We start from the raw sequence: 9,965 nt of genomic DNA, 5'->3' as shown, positions 1-9,965 counted from the left end.
ATCTCACTACACCAGCAAGTATAAGAAAGCACTTGATAACAGTCAGCCTTCAATTATGACAATTACATGCAAAATGGAAGAGAAGAGAATGTCCTAAACCTGAGCCCCAGCACCTGCTGAGGCCCACAGCCAACAGGGCTCGGGGTGGGGCCGCCTCCCGCCATCCCGTCCGCTCCTGGCCTCCACTCGACACCAGCGGCCCAGTCAGTGCAGCATAGGAAGGGGAAGACAGCAAAAAGACGGAAGGAACAAAACTGACTTGTTCCAAAGGGTGAGAAAGGCAGAAAATACAAAAGTATTTACATGTGGGTTTTCTACTGCATTGGAAACTACAACAAGGTTACTAGTGGAAAATGTAGCCATCCAGAAGCAAGCTTTTTAGATGCTTCCAAATCCATTCTGTGAGGCCAGAGTTATCCTGACACTAAAGCCTGACAAGGACACCAGGGAAGAGCTAGATGCAAAGACGCTACACTCTGCCTAGCAACGTGAGAGGGCCTTGCTACGCCCAGATGACTCAGCCAGGACCATGCGGCCATGAGTGGCAGAATCCACCCAAGAAAGGACACCACCACTTCAGTACAAAAGGACATGACGATGCAGTACCATGTGATGGTTTCAAACGTCACGGTGCGTCCACGTACCGACTCCCTCTGATGAATGTAGTCACTATACACTAAAAGGTGTGTTAATAAAAATAAAAATCTGAAAACCGAAAAACATTCCACAAAGAAAGAAGGAAATTTCCTCAACCTGTAAGGATATAAAGAGTCATGGGTAGAAAACACACCATGACCATCATGCTTAACTCCGGCCTCGCAGGCCAGGCCAGGCCAGTTTGGCAGGAAAAAGAAGTCAAAAACATCCAGGTTGAAAAGAAAAAAGTGAAACGGTCTCTGTTCACTAATGATACGATCTGACGCAGAAAACGCCAAGGAATCTGTAAGAAAGCATAAAAACCAATAAACCTATTAAGGTTGCAGAATATAAGATCAATATACAAACATCATTTGTATTTTTATACATAAGCAAGGAATGATCTGGAACTAGACATTCAAAGTAATGGCATTTCTAATGGCAAGAGAAAGAATAAAGCACTTAACAGTGTATTTAATGTGACATATGTAGCATTTGTACCCTGAACGCTATCAAACACCACTGAAAGGCGCTAGAAATACTTAAATGTGCTGGATGTGGTGGTGCGCACTTGTACCCCCCTGCCTCAGAAGGGCAGCACAGTCCAACCCAGCGGGGCAACTGGGAGGGCCCCATCTCAAAATAAAGAGAGAAATGAAAAGGGCTGAGATGTCGCTCAGTGGGCAAGTGCTTACCTAGCATGTGTGAGGCCCTGGACTGAGTCCTGAGTAACCTCTCAAAATTAAAAAATTATTTTAAAAATAAAATATTTAGATAAATAGAAAGATATCCCATGAATTTAAAAAAAAAATTGTTATGAATGTAATGCTTCAGGAATTGATCTCAGAGTCAACGTAATGCCACTAGAAATCCTAGCTACTTCCTGCTTAGAAACTGACAAGCTAAGGCCAAAATCCAAATGAATATACAAGAGAAGCATCCAGACAATTTTGGAAGGAAAGAACAAAGCTACAGGTCTCACGGCTCCATTTGCAGAACTTATTCCCAAGCCGCGGTAGCCAACACAGCGCGGCCCCAGCATGAGGACCCAGATGGGGTCGTGGAAGCACAAGAGAGAGCCTGCAAACGGCCCCACACTCCCACGCTGACTCTGGGCCGGGTTCAGGGTCAGCGCCACGGGAGAAGAGCGTCCTCCCAACAATGTGCAGCAAGCGCGTGGCGACAAGTGCCCTGGTTTAGAAGTAAAATGTCTAGCAAGAGGTTTGTCGGTCAGCTGCGGACTTGACGGAGCGCTGGGGTGCTCAAGCCTCTCACCCATGGCTTCCCCTTCCTGGAGGTCCACAGCTTCGCCGACCACGCCCATCCACCACGGTGTAGCCCCTCAGCGCCAACCCGGAACCCCGGAGCCGGGGCACCAGGGACTCGGCCTCAAAGTCATCAAACACGTCTTCCCTCCTTTAAGCTGTTCCTCCAGGAACATAGAGCATAACAAACCAGAGAATGCAGATGGTCACTGCTTAATTCCATGTGCAAGATGGAGATTTGCTCTATCAAAAAGTAAGATTATTTTTATAAAGTAAGATTACTAAGTCTGTATTAATGAAGACAATGTATGGGCAAGTATCCACAGAGACCTCTAAAACAGACTCACACATTTATTAACTGCTAATATCTGAAATACTCAGCAGTACCTGTTGTGTTAAGCCACTAAATTTTAGGGTAATTTGATAGATGGTCGTGATAGATCATAACATATTCCTGCTTATGAGTATGCTCTGGTTACTCTGCTTTTGGGACAGAGGAGAAACAACCTTTCCCAACTCCTGCAAGTTAGGTATGATTTCTTTTACTTCTAAAATGTTATTATGGGGCTGAGGAGATGGCTCAGTGGAATAAGCGCTTCCCTGGCAAGTGCAAAGCCCTGAGTTCAATCCCTGGTTCTGCAAAAAAATAAAATAAAATAAAATGTTATTAGAAGCCATGTATTAAAGTAGAATAGGAATGGGGTTAAGAAAAAGTTCAGAGTTGGGAACAGAGGGTATAGATAGTTCTTTCAGGATGTTTTTCTTTCCAGGAAGAGAAAAAATGGCTTAAGCTCATAAATAGAGTGTTAAGTACAACTCTCTACAAAAGAATGTCTACTGTACTCATGATTTTCTGTTTTAAAAACAATAAAACTAAGCTTGTGGTAAGGAAAGCAGAAAGGAGGAGCCCCTGAGCAAGGGCAGTGTTCTTTCCTGAGTGATACACAGTGTGCTGTTTCCCTTCCGTTAGGGTTTCTTAGACTGCTTGTCAACCAATAAATGTATCTTACATATTTCTCTCTACATGCGTTGTAGTTCAAGTGGTGAAGTTCTGTAAAGACTGACAAGATCATGTGTGTTAAAAGACAATAGGTAATATTACTATGCAATCGTAAAAAGTGTTTGAGAAGGAATATTCTGAATTTTCAGTACGCCAAATTGGAATAGAAATTCCAGGAGGCTGTATGTCCTAAGCCTGGCCAGTAGGTAAATATTTGTGCCTTTCTACTTTAATTAAAATGGAATGTGTAAATCACATGAAAGCTTAAGACTCAGAACAGACAGCCGGCCTTTTGCTCCCTCTCCGTGGGACAGTTTTTAGTATGTGTGTTTGCCTCTTGGGATAAAGAACGCAGTGCAGTATTTGCCAAGAGAATTCTTTTTTTCTGGATATGTTTACACTTTACTTCCAAGACCTCCCAAAGTCACGGCATTTCCAAACACAAGCCATGTGGGCCCATCATGCTGATCTACATGTCAAGAGATGCCCGCACTGCAGAAGAGAAGGATCACCATGCCACCCACAGGGATGCCCCACACCACTGGGGAGCTGGCGTGCACCGTGGGCACTCAAGGGCAGCCGCTGTTCATCTTCCCCCGCAGCCAGCAGCCAGGGCTCCACCCCAAACAATTTCCTTAACTCACTGCGCATCTGTTTCGCAGGACATGACCGCTTCCGTCACCAGAGAACACGAGGGCACCAAGTGCCTTGTTGATCAATGACACTGCCAGCCCAAAGACCAAGAGGCCTTGAGACTCAGTTAAAACGGGTTCATGGTACAGTGCTTCCTACCCTTCCTACTCTCTACACTGCATAGCAAGTGCACATGGGTGGGAAAAGATGATTTTAGGAATCTAGGCCAAAGCCAACAAAAAGGGCTGCAGACACAGCTTATCCTAACTTGCACCAGACCTCAAACCATTTTGAAAATACCATCAGCAATATATTTCAAGCAGCAGCCAAAACTTATTTACCATCCTCTGTCTGCTCAACAGGCCAATATTTGTTTTTAATCAAAAGAAAAGAAAGGGGCAGGGAGATGGCTCAGTGGAATAAGCGCTTCCCTGGCAAGCAGAAGGGCCTGAGTTCAATCCCCGGTTCTGCAAAAAAAAAAAAAAAAGGAAAGAAAGGTACACTGATACTTTATCATAATACTCCTTGTCCAACTCTGTGTGTCTCTGTGTGTCTCTGTGTGTGTGTGTGTGTGTGTGTGTGTGTGTGTGTGTGTGTGTGTTGCAAATTCCTAATCTCTGGGCTAACCCTTTAGTTAACCTGTGGTATTTTCTGGGATTTGGTCCAGGACAAATGAATGCACTACTAAAATCAGCGTGCCTGCTACTGAACTCGATTTTACAGCAGTCAGAAGCCAGTGCCTTAGTGTGCAGCACACAATATTATTCCAAAAAGTAATCAACACTTCCCAAGACCAATAATCAGCTGGAAAGGTATAATTTATGTTTTCCTCCAAGACAGTTTTTATTTCCTCCAAATGGACAATCCTGGGAGAGGAAGTGAGCTACACTACAGCCTCACATTTTCGTTATAGGGTGGGAAATACGAGCTCGAAAATAATCCTGATTGTTCACATTAGCACAGGAAGTGGTCTAAACAGTCTCCGACACACACACGACATATTTCCAAGCTCTTTACAACGTTCTGCTTTCATTGCAACTTTCGGCTGGAAAGTCCTGAAAGTCTATATAATAAATAAGCACAGAAGCCAAGGGCCAAGTTCGACACAGGCTTTTTAGTTTCATGAGATTTGCAATGTTCTAACGGGTTACAGAGTTAAAGAATCATACATTGTTCAAGAGGGAAACACCTCCCGCATTATCAAAAGGCCTCAGAAATTAGCTTACCCCAGCTGGCTTACCTGAAAGATGGGGAAACTGAGGCTCTCAGAACTTAAAGTCACCATAGGGATGCAGATAACATACAGAAAATCGCCCCCAAATTCAGTTTTTCTGATTGCAAGCGCGAAGGTCTGAAAGAGCCCTTGCTGGAGCGAGCTCTGCTGGAGGCGGGCGAGCCCTCCCGACCGCAGGATCCCTCCGGCTCCGGGCCTCGCCCCACCCTCTCGCCCTCCCTGCCGAGGACCCGTGCACCCTCTATCCCCGCGAGCCCTGGGTTGGGACAGCTCGGTGAGGCTCCGCAGCTGGCGTGGCCGCTGTCCATTCGCGGGAAAGCGGGAGCAGAGTGAGGTCCCTCTTGGGGGCTTACTGTTCGGGTCCTGGTCCGGGTTCCGAGGCCAACAGGTGCGATTGAGCCTTCCCGGGTCGCTGGTGTTCCCACAGGTTGCCTCGCCTCCCCGCGTAGCGACCCTTTGCGCGCCCCAAGCTGCTGGAGCTGCCCGGCCACACGCTCAGGACGCAGGCGCTCTCACCTGAGCCGGCCCCGCCTGATCCCGGTTCGCCTAGCCCGAGTAGAGTCAGGGCTGATCCCAATCCGGATCCCGATGCCAATCTGGGTCCAGGTCCCAATCCTGATCCCTGCGCGGGCACCTGCGCTGCGCGCAGCTCCCTGCGAACTCCTAGTCCGGAGGAGGAGCCGGGCGGTGCTGGAGGAGGACCCCAACCCGCAGGGGGCGGGAGCCGGCGACGCCCAGAGACTGCAGTCTCCTGCTCTGGACGCCTGGAACCCCAGTAGTCTGGGAGGCTGAGGCAGGAGCATCGCCACTTGCAGCTCAAACTGGGCAACTGAGTCACTTATGGAAATGTAAAATAAAAGAGGTGCGAATACAGCTCGGCACAGAGACAGTGGGTTCAATCCTTCAACGATGGAGATTAAAAAAAAAATAAAAAAGAGGACGATAGCTCTGGGTCGCTCCCACCGCTGGACCTCCCAGCCCCTCCCGCTGTGGTGTGGGAAATGCTACAGTAGAGATGATATGAGAGAAAGGAAAGGAAAGTGGAGAAGCCAGGGAGCAGTGAGGTAGGGAGTCCCGGGCTCCAAAGATGCGTGGGGAGCGTTAGATGTAGCGTTTGCACTGACACCCGCCCTTCTGATCCCGACGTGCAGTGACAGTGGATACAGCAAGTGACAAAAGAAACTGTCCTTGGCCACTCCGATCCCAGTGCCAAGGTAAGCAGGCGTCCTCTGTCTCGCAGAATGCCCACTCATCTGATGCAACTTGATTGAGGACCATGTGCTGAGTGACTGCTGTGTCCTTTGAGCTTGGAGCTGCGTGTAGGCGGCGGGGAGGAGGCGCAAGCGCTCAGACAACGCCTGGCTGTGCTGACAAGGAAGGAGGGGTGGAGGAGGCCGAGCAAGGGGGCGGCCTCGGTGCTCTGCCTCGCTAGGGCGTTAAAAGCCAATGCGACCAACTCTCCCCCTTAGAAGGGACCAGCCCGGCAGGAAACTGGGCGAGTAAGGCCTCTCGCTCCCGGGGCCCTCCATGCGCAGAGGGAGGAGCCTGCTGGCGGCTCTGTGAGACTCCTGCCGCACCAGAGCCTCCTCTCAGGGCCATCGCCACATTTTGGAAGAGCATGTAGATCTCCAGGCCACTGGTTGAAGCCAGTGTATCCCGAAAGTGTCACATTTAGGATTTTGCCAGGCATCTCAGTGAATTTGCCAGGCATCTGTGGTACCAAAAACAACCCAGAGATGGAAACCTGGTTTTCACCAAATCTGAAGCAGACCAAAGTCTTCAATCAGTGGAGACAAGAAGTAGAGCAGAGGTTCCAGTTTGAACTAATTTACTAATTTCCTAATACATAACAAATTGCCACAAACTTAATGCTTAAAACAATAGGAATCGCTTTCTCTCCTATCCTAGAGGCCAGAATCCTGGTGCCCGCGCTCTCCACTTCCACCAGGGGAATTGGGAGCACCTTCCTCTCCTGCTCCAGCCTTGCTGCTTCTGGCCTTCCTTGAGTGCAGCCACTCGCCCCAGCCTCCCAGGCCTCTTCGTCTGCGTCTTCTCTATGTTGTAAGGATGGTTGTCACTGGGTTTCGTGGCCACCGTGATAACCCAAGATGACCTCATGTCAAGATCCATCTCAAGGGGCCGGCAAGATAGCTCAGTGGACTAAAGTGCCTGCTTTGGCAAGCTTAGGCAAGCGCAGGGACCGTGGTTTGGTCGCCAGCCACGTCCCCAGAGCAGGCTGAGCATGCCAGAATCTGAGCATAGCGGCATGTGCCTGTAATCCCTGCACTGGGGAGGCTGAAAGCCGGAGGGCTGCCACGAGCCGAGCTGCCTGATGAAACCCTGTACCAACCAAATACATTAGGAAAAAAAAAAAATCCATCTCAAGAGCAACAAAATATCTTTTTCCAAATAAGATCAAAGTCAAAGTTTCCAGAGTTAGGACACACACATTTGGGGGAGGAGCGCACTACTAATTCACCATGACTAGAAAACTAATAGGTGTCGTTATGGTTTGTGTCTAGTTGTCCCCGCAAAACCTCGTGTAAGTCATGGGGCAGACACACAGCAGGAGGAGCCGGGAGTGGCTTGGGGGCGGGGCTAGAGGAACAGGGTGGGGCTCTAGGGGCGGGGCCAGAGAGGCTAGAGCCCTTAAACTGGCAGCATGCGCTTTGCCCACCCCCCAGGCCTGCAGCCTCTGAGGATCGGAGCAGGTCATCATGGACATGATGGCACCTCAGCCTCTCCTCTAGACCCTGTAGCGCAGAGCCAAGGTGTCAGCAATTGAGGCACCTCAGGCAGAGAGGAGATGTTTAGAGAAGACAGAGGCACTGGCCCTCTCTCCTGAGCAAGTAAGGCCCCGAGTAATTCAGGCTGCTTTAAACTGTTAAACCTCACTAACTGTGAGCTAAATAAACCTTTCCTTCCTTCATTTTGAATGTTGGGTATTTGTCCCAGCAATGAAAGAAGGGTAAGACAGGTACCAAAATCAGTGTGCATTGTAGTACCATGGTGCCATTCCATGCCATGATTCTAAATAGTATTGGGACTGTGATTAATTATTTCACTGTGAACAACTCCAACCCAGGTATTAGGAAGGGTAATTATCCTTTAAAAAAAAAAAAAAAAAAGTTCAAAAGTCAAAACTCATGTTTGAGTCACAGACAACACTTCACCATGCATGACCCTTCACAGCCACTGTAGTTGACCCCTCAGGGCTACCGTCATTGTAGGAGCTCATCCTGCACAGATATTGTAGGTCCAGGCCCTTTACCCTCTGACGTGCTATTGCTGAGGTTCTGCCATGCAACAGGACCTGAGAGATCTGAGTCAGGAGCTCCATGCAGAGGTCACATTCTAGGGACATTCTAAGGAACAGGGTCCTTCTGAATCTCTCTTTGGCAAAACATTTGGTGCTTATCTCAAGTTTGATAAACGTTGTGAAAGACCGAATGAGTTCAAAAAGAATCGCTACCAGTCTGCTAGGTAATTGGGGTTTTGTTTTTGTTGTTGTGGAACCAGGGATTGAACTCAGGCCCTTGTGCTTGCCAGGGAAGCGCTTATTCCACTCAGCCATCTCCCCGCCCCTCTGCTAGGTAATTATTACCACACTGAAACACATATGGAGAATAAGAGCTAGAACCAAACAGACCAAAAGGTATTGACACCCTGACTCACTCAAAGCCTCCTTGAATGAAGGAAAATAAATCCCTAAAAGGAAACCTTTGGTATAAAAAGAAATTTATGAGCTCACATCCACCTTCTCTTTTGAAAACAACCAACAAAGAATGAAATGTCCCTTTACACACTGTACACAGATGCCACCGGGAACGACCAATCACGGCCGAACTTACAGTTGCTAAAAATGAATGAAAAAAACGATGCGGCCGAGCGGCAGACGCAGACATGCAGATCTTTGTGAAGACCCTGACGGGCAAGACCATCACCCTCGAGGTTGAGCCCAGTGACACCATCGAGAATGTCAAAGCCAAAATCCAAGACAAGGAGGGCATCCCCCCTGACCAGCAGCGTCTGATATTTGCCGGCAAACAACTGGAGGATGGGCGGACCCTCTCTGACTACAACATCCAGAAAGAGTCCACCCTGCACCTGGTGCTTCGCCTGCGAGGTGGGATCATCGAGCCATCCCTGCGCCAGCTTGCCCAGAAGTACAACTGTGACAAGATGATCTGCCGCGAGTGTTATGCCCGCCTGCACCCCCGTGCTGTCAACTGCCGCAAGAAGAAGTGTGGCCACACCAACAACCTGCGCCCCGAGAAGAAGGTCAAATAAAGCTCAGCCAGCCCCTCGTCCAGAAGGGCACCACCTGCCCAACGCCTGCAGCCTTGGGGCCTGAATAAAGTTTCCCTCCCTTGACTAGAGCAAAAAAAAATAAAAAATAAAAATAAATAAAAATAAAAATGAATGAAACATTTTATCCAGACATTTTGGTTGTTGATGTTACAAACACAAAGATTGCTCAGTGAGGGAGCTCATGCTGTGAAATCACCATTTCTAAAAACTCCACGACTTCAGTGAATCTATTCTTCCTTAGTTCATCACTTTCCTCATCTATAATTTTATTATAATTATAGTTTTATTATATTTACTTAGTTGACCTTATAGAGCTGAGAATCAAGCCCCGGGCTTCACGCCTGCCAGGCAAACGTCCAGCCACTGAGCTGCACCTATGGCCTCATCCAGCCCTCTCTCACTGCCATGCTGGGCTCAGACCCAGCACTGTTACTGTCGCAGACCATCAACCGCTGTGCCTTTCAGCACTTTCAAACTCAGGCTGAGGTCCCAGCCCATCAGTGGTCCAGGAATGAGGTCGGTGGACTGCAACCTAATCAAACACCAGGCACAAATCCCCGTCTACTCCTAGGAAAGACGGTGGGGAGAAGGTTGGTCTCACCCCAGCCAGATGGCTGAGGGTGAGGAGGAAGTGACACCCCAAGACAAAATTGAGGGTTCTTACTGAAGGGAAAGTGCACCCAACGAAGCTCAGCTACCCACTGTAATAGTAATTCAGAAAGGTCTGGTGTTGGATTGACTGTCATTTTCATTAGAGTGTCACCTAACCCTGTTCACCCGTGCCCTAGATGCTTTCTTTTTTTTTAAGTTTTATTGATAAACAGATAGCAATGAGACAGTTTCAAATCAAATCGGAAGTACAGTTTCAACAAATAATACACTGCAT

The 9,965-nt window shown here is 48.3% G+C and overlaps 1 protein-coding gene and 1 pseudogene across 7 annotated transcripts in view; one reads left to right on the top strand and one right to left on the bottom strand.

The window, feature by feature from the left end:
* Positions 1-5,406, bottom strand: part of Lepr (leptin receptor) — an 81,556-nt gene extending 76,150 nt beyond the window's left edge. For 6 of the 7 annotated variants that reach the window (XM_004633979.2, XM_023718347.1, XM_023718350.1 and 3 more), the window contains exon 1: positions 5,285-5,406. The gene's annotated coding sequence lies outside the window, so the exon portion shown is untranslated. Of the gene's footprint in view, positions 1-4,774; positions 4,895-5,284 lie in introns of those variants that run through there. The other variant, XM_023718348.1, reaches the window with a different exon arrangement.
* The window catches only part of LOC101575050, a 783,209-nt pseudogene extending 774,136 nt beyond the window's left edge, over positions 1-9,073 (top strand).
* The last annotated feature ends 892 nt before the right edge of the window (positions 9,074-9,965 follow it).

Source organism: Octodon degus, unplaced genomic scaffold (genome assembly GCF_000260255.1).
Source record: "Octodon degus isolate 3935 unplaced genomic scaffold, OctDeg1.0 scaffold00057, whole genome shotgun sequence".
Taxonomy (NCBI): domain Eukaryota; kingdom Metazoa; phylum Chordata; class Mammalia; order Rodentia; family Octodontidae; genus Octodon; species Octodon degus.
The sequence above is the reverse complement of the archived record's forward strand: the minus strand, read 5'-3'. Positions and strand labels throughout refer to the sequence as shown.